Raw genomic sequence first — 10,000 nt, 5'->3', positions numbered from 1 at the left:
CCTGGGGGGCCTCCTCCTGCGGGGATGGAGAACCAGGGGGCCTGGGGAGCCTCCTCCTGCGGGGATGGGGAACCAGGGGGCCTGGGGAGCCTCCTCCTGCGGGGATGGGGAACCAGGGGGCCTGGGGAGCCTCCTCCTGCGGGGATGGAGAACCAGGGGGCCTGGGGAGCCTCCTCCTGCGGTCATGGAGAACCAGGGGGCCTGGGGAGCCTCCTCCTGCGGGCATGGAGAACCAGGGGCCTGGGGAGCCTCCTCCTGCGGGGATGGAGAACCAGGGGGCCTGGGGAGCCTCCTCCTGCGGGCATGGAGAACCAGGGGGCCTGGGGAGCCTCCTCCTGCGGGCATGGAGAACCAGGGGGCCTGGGGAGCCTCCTCCTGCGGGGATGGGGAACCAGGGGCCTGGGGAGCCTCCTCCTGCGGGGATGGGGAACCAGGGGGCCTGGGGAGCCTCCTCCTGCGGGGATGGGGAACCAGGGGGCCTGGGGAGCCTCCTCCTGCGGGGATGGAGAACCAGGGGGCCTGGGGAGCCTCCTCCTGCGGTCATGGAGAACCAGGGGGCCTGGGGAGCCTCCTCCTGCGGGCATGGAGAACCAGGGGCCTGGGGAGCCTCCTCCTGCGGGGATGGAGAACCAGGGGGCCTGGGGAGCCTCCTCCTGCGGGCATGGAGAACCAGGGGGCCTGGGGAGCCTCCTCCTGCGGGCATGGAGAACCAGGGGGCCTGGGGAGCCTCCTCCTGCGGGGATGGGGAACCAGGGGCCTGGGGAGCCTCCTCCTGCGGGGATGGAGAACCAAGGGGCCTGGGGAGCCTCCTCCTGCGGGCATGGAGAACATGGGGGCCTGGGGAGCCTCCTCCTGCGGGGATGGAGAACCAGGGGGCCTGGGGAGCCTCCTCCTGCGGGCATGGAGAACCAGGGGGCCTGGGGAGCCTCCTCCTGCGGGGATGGGGAACCAGGGGGCCTGGGGAGCCTCCTCCTGCGGGGATGGAGAACCAGGGGGCCTGGGGAGCCTCCTCCTGCGGGCATGGAGAACCAGGGGGCCTGGGGAGCCTCCTCCTGCGGGGATGGAGAACCAGGGCGCCTGGGGAGCCTCCTCCTGCGGGGATGGAGAACCAGGGGCCTGGGGAGCCTCCTCCTGCGGGGATGGGGAACCAAGGGGCCTGGGGAGCCTCCTCCTGCGGGCATGGAGAACATGGGGGCCTGGGGAGCCTCCTCCTGCGGGGATGGAGAACCAGGGGGCCTGGGGAGCCTCCTCCTGCGGGGATGGGGAACCAGGGGGCCTGGGGAGCCTCCTCCTGCGGGGATGGAGAACCAGGGGGCCTGGGGAGCCTCCTCCTGCGGGCATGGAGAACCAGGGGGCCTGGGGAGCCTCCTCCTGCGGGGATGGAGAACCAGGGCGCCTGGGGAGCCTCCTCCTGCGGGGATGGGGAACCAGGGGGCCTGGGGAGCCTCCTCCTGCGGGGATGGGGAACCAGGGGGCCTGGGGAGCCTCCTCCTGCGGGGATGGAGAACCAGGGGGCCTGGGGAGCCTCCTCCTGCGGTCATGGAGAACCAGGGGGCCTGGGGAGCCTCCTCCTGCGGGCATGGAGAACCAGGGGCCTGGGGAGCCTCCTCCTGCGGGGATGGAGAACCAGGGGGCCTGGGGAGCCTCCTCCTGCGGGCATGGAGAACCAGGGGGCCTGGGGAGCCTCCTCCTGCGGGCATGGAGAACCAGGGGGCCTGGGGAGCCTCCTCCTGCGGGGATGGGGAACCAGGGGCCTGGGGAGCCTCCTCCTGCGGGGATGGAGAACCAAGGGGCCTGGGGAGCCTCCTCCTGCGGGCATGGAGAACATGGGGGCCTGGGGAGCCTCCTCCTGCGGGGATGGAGAACCAGGGGGCCTGGGGAGCCTCCTCCTGCGGGCATGGAGAACCAGGGGGCCTGGGGAGCCTCCTCCTGCGGGGATGGGGAACCAGGGGGCCTGGGGAGCCTCCTCCTGCGGGGATGGAGAACCAGGGGGCCTGGGGAGCCTCCTCCTGCGGGCATGGAGAACCAGGGGGCCTGGGGAGCCTCCTCCTGCGGGGATGGAGAACCAGGGCGCCTGGGGAGCCTCCTCCTGCGGGGATGGAGAACCAGGGGCCTGGGGAGCCTCCTCCTGCGGGGATGGAGAACCAAGGGGCCTGGGGAGCCTCCTCCTGCGGGCATGGAGAACATGGGGGCCTGGGGAGCCTCCTCCTGCGGGGATGGAGAACCAGGGGGCCTGGGGAGCCTCCTCCTGCGGGGATGGGGAACCAGGGGGCCTGGGGAGCCTCCTCCTGCGGTGATGGGGAACCATGGGGCCTGGGGAGCCTCCTCCTGCGGGGATGGAGAACCAGGGGGCCTGGGGAGCCTCCTCCTGCGGGGATGGAGAACCAGGGCGCCTGGGGAGCCTACTCCTGCGGGGATGGAGAACCAAGGGGCCTGGGGAGCCTCCTCCTGCGGGCATGGAGAACATGGGGGCCTGGGGAGCCTCCTCCTGCGGGGATGGAGAACCAGGGGGCCTGGGGAGCCTCCTCCTGCGGGGATGGAGAACCAGGGGGCCTGGGGAGCCTCCTCCTGCGGGCATGGAGAACCAGGGGGCCTGGGGAGCCTCCTCCTGCGGGGATGGGGAACCAGGGGCCTGGGGAGCCTCCTCCTGCGGGCATGGAGAACCAGGGGGCCTGGGGAGCCTCCTCCTGCGGGGATGGGGAACCAGGGGGCCTGGGGAGCCTCCTCCTGCACCAGGGGGCCTGGGGAGCCTCCTCCTGCGGGGATGGGGAACCAGGGGGCCTGGGGAGCCTCCTCCTGCGGTGATGGGGAACCATGGGGCCTGGGGAGCCTCCTCCTGCGGGGATGGGGAACCAGGGGGCCTGGGGAGCCTCCTCCTGCGGGGATGGGGAACCAGGGGCCTGGGGAGCCTCCTCCTGCACCAGGGGGCCTGGGGAGCCTCCTCCTGCGGGGATGGGGAACCAGGGGGCCTGGGGAGCCTCCTCCTGCGGGGATGGGGAACCAGGGGCCTGGGGAACATTTTCAACACTTTGGGGCATTTCACAAGCGCTTCCCTCGCTTACGGCCACACCACCCTGAATGAGCCCGATCTCGTCTGATCTCGGAAGCCAAGCAGGGTCGGGCCCAGTTAGTACTTGGATGGGAGACCGCCTGGGAATACTGGGTGCTGTAAGCATTTTTTTTTGCCATTATTTGTGGGTAGAAAAGTGAGAAAAGTGACCTAAAATAGAACCGGGACTAGGCGGCAGTTCCCCCCACCAGGCGGCGGCATTTGGGGCATTATTTGTGGGTAAGAAAGTGAGAAAAGTGACCTAAAATAGAACCGGGACTAGGCGGCAGTTCCCCCCACCAGGCGGCGGCATTTGGGGCATTATTTGTGGGTCAGAAAGTGAGAAAAGTGACCTAAAATAGAACCGGGACTAGGCGGCAGTTCCCCCCACCAGGCGGCGGCATTTGGGGCATTATTTGTGGGTAAGAAAGTGAGAAAAGTGACCTAAAATAGAACCGGGACTAGGCGGCAGTTCCCCCCACCAGGCGGCGGCATTTGGGGCATTATTTGTGGGTCAGAAAGTGAGAAAAGTGACCTAAAATAGAACCGGGACTAGGCGGCAGTTCCCCCCACCAGGCGGCGGCATTTGGGGCATTATTTGTGGGTAAGAAAGTGAGAAAAGTGACCTAAAATAGAACCGGGACTAGGCGGCAGTTCCCCCCACCAGGCGGCGGCATTTGGGGCATTATTTGTGGGTCAGAAAGTGAGAAAAGTGACCTAAAATAGAACCGGGACTAGGCGGCAGTTCCCCCCACCAGGCGGCGGCATTTGGGGCATTATTTGTGGGTAAGAAAGTGAGAAAAGTGACCTAAAATAGAACCGGGACTAGGCGGCAGTTCCCCCCACCAGGCGGCGGCATTTGGGGCATTATTTGTGGGTCAGAAAGTGAGAAAAGTGACCTAAAATAGAACCGGGACTAGGCGGCAGTTCCCCCCACCAGGCGGCGGCATTTGGGGCATTATTTGTGGGTCAGAAAGTGAGAAAAGTGACCTAAAATAGAACCGGGACTAGGCGGCAGTTCCCCCCACCAGGCGGCGGCATTTGGGGCATTATTTGTGGGTAAGAAAGTGAGAAAAGTGACCTAAAATAGAACCGGGACTAGGCGGCAGTTCCCCCCACCAGGCGGCGGCATTTGGGGCGTTATTTGTGGGTAAGAAAGTGAGAAAAGTGACCTAAAATAGAACCGGGACTAGGCGGCAGTTCCCCCACCAGATGGCGGCATTTGGGGACCCGTAGTGTGGGCAGAAAACTCACCAAAGTGACTTAAAATAGAACCGGTGCAGGCGGCATGTCCCCCCACCAGATGGCGGCATTTGGGGACCCGTAGTGTGGGCAGAAAACTCACCAAAGTGACTTAAAATAGAACCGGTGCAGGCGGCATGTTCCCCCACCAGATGGCGGCATTTGGGGACCCGTAGTGTGGGCAGAAAACTCACCAAAGTGACTTAAAATAGAACCGTTGCAGGCGGCATGTTCCCCCACCAGATGGCGGCATTTGGGGACCCGTAGTGTGGGCAGAAAACTCACCAAAGTGACTTAAAATAGAACCGGTGCAGGCGGCATGTTCCCCCACCAGATGGCGGCATTTGGGGAGCCGTAGTGTGGGCAGAAAACTCACCAAAGTGACTTAAAATAGAACCGGTGCAGGCGGCATGTTCCCCCACCAGATGGCGGCATTTGGGGACCCGTAGTGTGGGCAGAAAACTCACCAAAGTGACTTAAAATAGAACCGGTGCAGGCGGCATGTTCCCCCACCAGATGGCGGCATTTGGGGACCTGCAGTGTGGGTAGAAAACTCACCAAAGTGTCCTAAAATAGAACCGGGACCAGGGGGCCTCTTCCCCCACCAGGTGGCGGGCTTGGGGGGCTTGGTTTCCGGGTAGAAAACTCACCAAAGTGTCCTAAAATAGAACCGGGACCAGGGGGCATGTTCCCCCACCAGGCGGCGGGCTTGGGGGGCTTGGTTTGCGGGTAGAAAACTCACCAAAGTGTCCTAAAATAGAACCGGGACCAGGGGGCATGTTCCCCCACCAGGCGGCGGGCTTGGGGGGCTTGGTTTGCGGGTAGAAAACTCACCAAAGTGTCCTAAAATAGAACCGGGACCAGGGGGCATGTTCCCCCACCAGGCGGCGGGCTTGGGGGGCTTGGTTTGCGGGTAGAAAACTCACCAAAGTGTCCTAAAATAGAACCGGGACCAGGGGGCCTCTTCCCCCACCAGGCGGCGGGCTTGGGGGGGCTTGGTTTGCGGGTAGAAAACTCACCAAAGTGACCTAAAATAGAACCGGGCTAGGCGGCATGTTCCCCCACCAGGCGGCGGGCTTGGGGGGCTTGGTTTGCGGGTAGAAAACTCACCAAAGTGTCCTAAAATAGAACCGGGACCAGGGGGCATCTTCCCCCACCAGGCGGCGGGCTTGGGGGGCTTGGTTTGCGGGTAGAAAACTCACCAAAGTGTCCTAAAATAGAACCGGGACCAGGGGGCCTCTTCCCCCACCAGGCGGCGGGCTTGGGGGGCTTGGTTTGCGGGTAGAAAACTCACCAAAGTGACCTAAAATAGAACCGGGCCAGGCGGCATGCTCCCCCACCAGGCGGCGGGCTTGGGGGGCTTGGTTTGCGGGTAGAAAACTCACCAAAGTATCGGCAAAATAGAACCAGGGAAGGGGGGGATGTCGGTCACAAGGTGCCCGAGTCAGAGAACCAGGAAAACGGACATAAATCCAGAAAACCTCGGTGTCTGACTGCTCCTCAAAAAGTGGTCTTTTTGATGTCACGAGCGCAACCACCTAGAGGTTAATGGGGAGGGATGGTGTGAGCGCAAACGGATTTTTCCTAAGTGTGACTGCTCCTCAAAAAGTGGTCTTTTTGATGTCACGAGCGCAACCACCTAGAGGTTAATGGGGAGGGATGGTGTGAGCGCAAACGGATTTTTCCTAAGTGTGACTGCTCCTCAAAAAGTGGTCTTTTTGATGTCACGAGCGCAACCACCTAGAGGTTAATAGGGAGCGAGTACAACAGGGGAGGGAGTGAATGGGCTCGGACTGTGGCCGAGCCTGGTGCCTCAAAATCGGACAAGGTTGGACTGGAAGCCCGCTGAGAACTCTGGTTCTTTTGCCAGACGAAACGAATTTTTTCCGAGTGTGACTGCTCTGCAAAAAGTGGTCTTTTTGATGTCACGAGCGCAACCACCTAGAGGTTAATGGGGAGGGAGTGGAAAAAACGACAAAGTGTTGAGCTCCGGACCGGGATGGCGGGCGACTCGAGCGGTCATGCCCGACTTTGAGACACTTTGTCGCGGTCATGCGAGCGACCTCCACTGCTCCCCGGAGGTGCCCCGGACCGGGTTGGCGGGTGACTCGAGCGGTCGTGCCCGACTTTGAGACACTTTGTCGCGGTCATGCGGGCGTCCTCCGCCGGTCCCCGGAGGTGCCCCGGACCGGGTTGGCGGGTGACTCGAGCGGTCATGCCCGACTTTGAGACACTTTGTCGCGGTCATGCGGGCGTCCTCCGCCGGTCCCTGGAGGTGCCCCGGACCGGGTTGGCGGGTGACTCGAGCGGTCGTGCCCGACTTTGAGACACTTTGTCGCGGTCATGCGGGCGTCCTCCGCCGGTCCCTGGAGGTGCCCCGGACCGGGTTGGCGGGTGACTCGAGCGGTCGTGCCCGACTTTGAGACACTTTGTCGCGGTCATGCGGGCGTCCTCCGCCGGTCCCCGGAGGTGCCCCGGACCGGGTTGGCGGGTGACTCGAGCGGTCATGCCCGACTTTGAGACACTTTGTCGCGGTCATGCGGGCCTCCTCCGCCGGTCCCTGGAGGTGCCCCGGACCGGGTTGGCGGGTGACTCGAACGGTCATGCCCGACTTTGAGACACTTTGTCGCGGTCATGCGGGCGTCCTCCGCCGGTCCCTGGAGGTGCCCCGGACCGGGTTGGCGGGTGACTCGAGCGGTCGTGCCCGACTTTGAGACACTTTGTCGCGGTCATGCGAGCGACCTCCGCCGGTCCCCGGAGGTTCCCCGGACCGGGTTGGCGGGTGACTCGAACGGTCGTGCCCGACTTTGAGACACTTTGTCGCGGTCATGCGGGCGTCCTCCGCCGGTCCCTGGAGGTGCCCCGGACCGGGTTGGCGGGTGACTCGAGCGGTCGTGCCCGACTTTGAGACACTTTGTCGCGGTCATGCGGGCGTCCTCCGCCGGTCCCTGGAGGTGCCCCGGACCGGGTTGGCGGGTGACTCGAGCGGTCATGCCCGACTTTGAGACACTTTGTCGCGGTCATGCGGGCGTCCTCCGCCGGTCCCTGGAGGTGCCCCGGACCGGGTTGGCGGGTGACTCGAGCGGTCATGCCCGACTTTGAGACACTTTGTCGCGGTCATGCGGGCGTCCTCCGCCGGTCCCTGGAGGTGCCCCGGACCGGGTTGGCGGGTGACTCGAGCGGTCGTGCCCGACTTTGAGACACTTTGTCGCGGTCATGCGGGCGTCCTCCGCCGGTCCCTGGAGGTGCCCCGGACCGGGTTGGCGGGTGACTCGAGCGGTCATGCCCGACTTTGAGACACTTTGCCGCGGTCATGCGGGCGACCTCCGCCGGTCCCTGGAGGTGCCCCGGACCGGGTTGGCGGGTGACTCGAGCGGTCGTGCCCGACTTTGAGACACTTTGCCGCGGTCATGCGGGCGACCTCCGCCGGTCCCTGGATGGCGGGCTCCAGTGAGGTCGGCGGGGGAAGGCTCGGGCTGAGGCCGACTTCGGTGCCTCAAAGTCGGACAAGGTTGGATTGGAAGTCCGCTGTGTTGAGGACCAGTGGCATTCGGTGGTGGAACGCTCAGAACTTGGCCGACATCGGTGCCTCAACGTCGGACAAGGTTGGAGTGGATGACCGCTGATAACTCTGGTTCTTTTGCCAGACGAAAGAAATTTTTCCCGAGTGTGACTGCTCTGAAAAAAGTGGTCTTTTTGATGTCACGAGCGCAACCACCTAGAGGTTAATAGGGAGGCACCATAACAGGAGAGGGAGTGAAAAGGCTCGGAGGGTGGCCGAGCCTGGTGCCTCAAAATCGGACAAGGTTGGAGTGGATGACCGCTGAAAACTCTGGTTCTTTTGCCAGACGAAAGAAATTTTTCCCGAGTGTGACTGCTCTGCAAAAAGTGGTCTTTTTGATGTCACGAGCGCAACCACCTAGAGGTTAATAGGGAGGCACCATAACAGGAGAGGGAGTGAAAAGGCTCGGAGGGTGGCCGAGCCTGGTGCCTCAAAATCGGACAAGGTTGGAGTGGATGACCGCTGAAAACTCTGGTTCTTTTGCCAGACGAAAGAAATTTTTTCCGAGTGTGACTGCTCCTCAAAAAGTGGTCTTTTTGATGTCACGAGCGCAACCACCTAGAGGTTAATAGGGAGGCACCATAACAGGAGAGGGAGTGAAAAGGCTCGGAGGGTGGCCGAGCCTGGTGCCTCAAAGTCGGACAAGGTTGGAGTGGATGACCGCTGAAAACTCTGGTTCTTTTGCCAGACGAAAGAAATTTTTTCCGAGTGTGACTGCTCTGCAAAAAGTGGTCTTTTTGATGTCACGAGCGCAACCACCTAGAGGTTAATAGGGAGGCACCATAACAGGAGAGGGAGTGAAAAGGCTCGGAGGGTGGCCGAGCCTGGTGCCTCAAAATCGGACAAGGTTGGAGTGGATGACCGCTGAAAACTCTGGTTCTTTTGCCAGACGAAAGAAATTTTTTTCCGAGTGTGACTGCTCTGCAAAAAGTGGTCTTTTTGATGTCACGAGCGCAACCACCTAGAGGTTAATAGGGAGGCACCATAACAGGAGAGGGAGTGAAAAGGCTCGGAGGGTGGCCGAGCCTGGTGCCTCAAAATCGGACAAGGTTGGAGTGGATGACCGCTGAAAACTCTGGTTCTTTTGCCTGACGAAAGAAATTTTTTCCGAGTGTGACTGCTCTGCAAAAAGTGGTCTTTTTGATGTCACGAGCGCAACCACCTAGAGGTTAATAGGGAGGCACCATAACAGGAGAGGGAGTGAAAAGGCTCGGAGGGTGGCCGAGCCTGGTGCCTCAAAATCGGACAAGGTTGGAGTGGATGACCGCGGAGAACTCTGGTTCTTTTGCCTGACGAAAGAAATTTTTTCCGAGTGTGACTGCTCTGCAAAAAGTGGTCTTTTTGATGTCACGAGCGCAACCACCTAGAGGTTAATAGGGAGGCACCATAACAGGAGAGGGAGTGAAAAGGCTCGGAGGGTGGCCGAGCCTGGTGCCTCAAAGTCGGACAAGGTTGGAGTGGATGGCCGCGGAGAACTCTGGTTCTTTTGCCAGACGAAAGAAATTTTTTCCGAGTGTGACTGCTCCTCAAAAAGTGGTCTTTTTGATGTCACGAGCGCAACCACCTAGAGGTTAATAGGGAGGCACCATAACAGGAGAGGGAGTGAAAAGGCTCGGAGGGTGGCCGAGCCTGGTGCCTCAAAATCGGACAAGGTTGGAGTGGATGGCCGCGGAGAACTCTGGTTCTTTTGCCAGACGAAAGAAATTTTTTCCGAGTGTGACTGCTCCTCAAAAAGTGGTCTTTTTGATGTCACGAGCGCAACCACCTAGAGGTTAATAGGGAGGCACCATAACAGGAGAGGGAAGGAAAGGGCTCGGAGGGTGGCCGAGCCTGGTGCCTCAAAATCGGACAAGGTCGGAGTGGATGGCCGCGGAGAACTCTGGTTCTTTTGCCTGACGAAAGAAATTTTTTCCGAGTGTGACTGCTCTGCAAAAAGTGGTCTTTTTGATGTCACGAGCGCAACCACCTAGAGGTTAATAGGGAGGCACCATAACAGGAGAGGGAAGGAAAAGGCTCGGAGGGTGGCCGAGCCTGGTGCCTCAAAGTCGGACAAGGTTGGAGTGGATGGCCGCGGAGAACTCTGGTTCTTTTGCCTGACGAAAGAAATTTTTTCCGAGTGTGACTGCTCCTCAAAAAGTGGTCTTTTT

The 10,000-nt window shown here is 61.6% G+C and overlaps 1 non-coding gene across 1 annotated transcript; it reads left to right on the top strand.

Annotated features, from left to right (window-relative positions):
- The first annotated feature begins 3,056 nt into the window (after nt 1–3,056).
- LOC148058147 (5S ribosomal RNA) lies at nt 3,057–3,175 on the top strand. The gene has a single exon (XR_015710126.1). It is a non-coding gene; the product is annotated as a 5S ribosomal RNA (ribosomal RNA).
- Nucleotides 3,176–10,000: the final 6,825 nt, after the last annotated feature.

Source organism: Callionymus lyra, unplaced genomic scaffold (genome assembly GCF_982586985.1).
Source record: "Callionymus lyra unplaced genomic scaffold, fCalLyr1.hap1.1 HAP1_SCAFFOLD_138, whole genome shotgun sequence".
Lineage (NCBI taxonomy): Eukaryota > Metazoa > Chordata > Actinopteri > Syngnathiformes > Callionymidae > Callionymus > Callionymus lyra.
The sequence above is the reverse complement of the archived record's forward strand: the minus strand, read 5'-3'. Positions and strand labels throughout refer to the sequence as shown.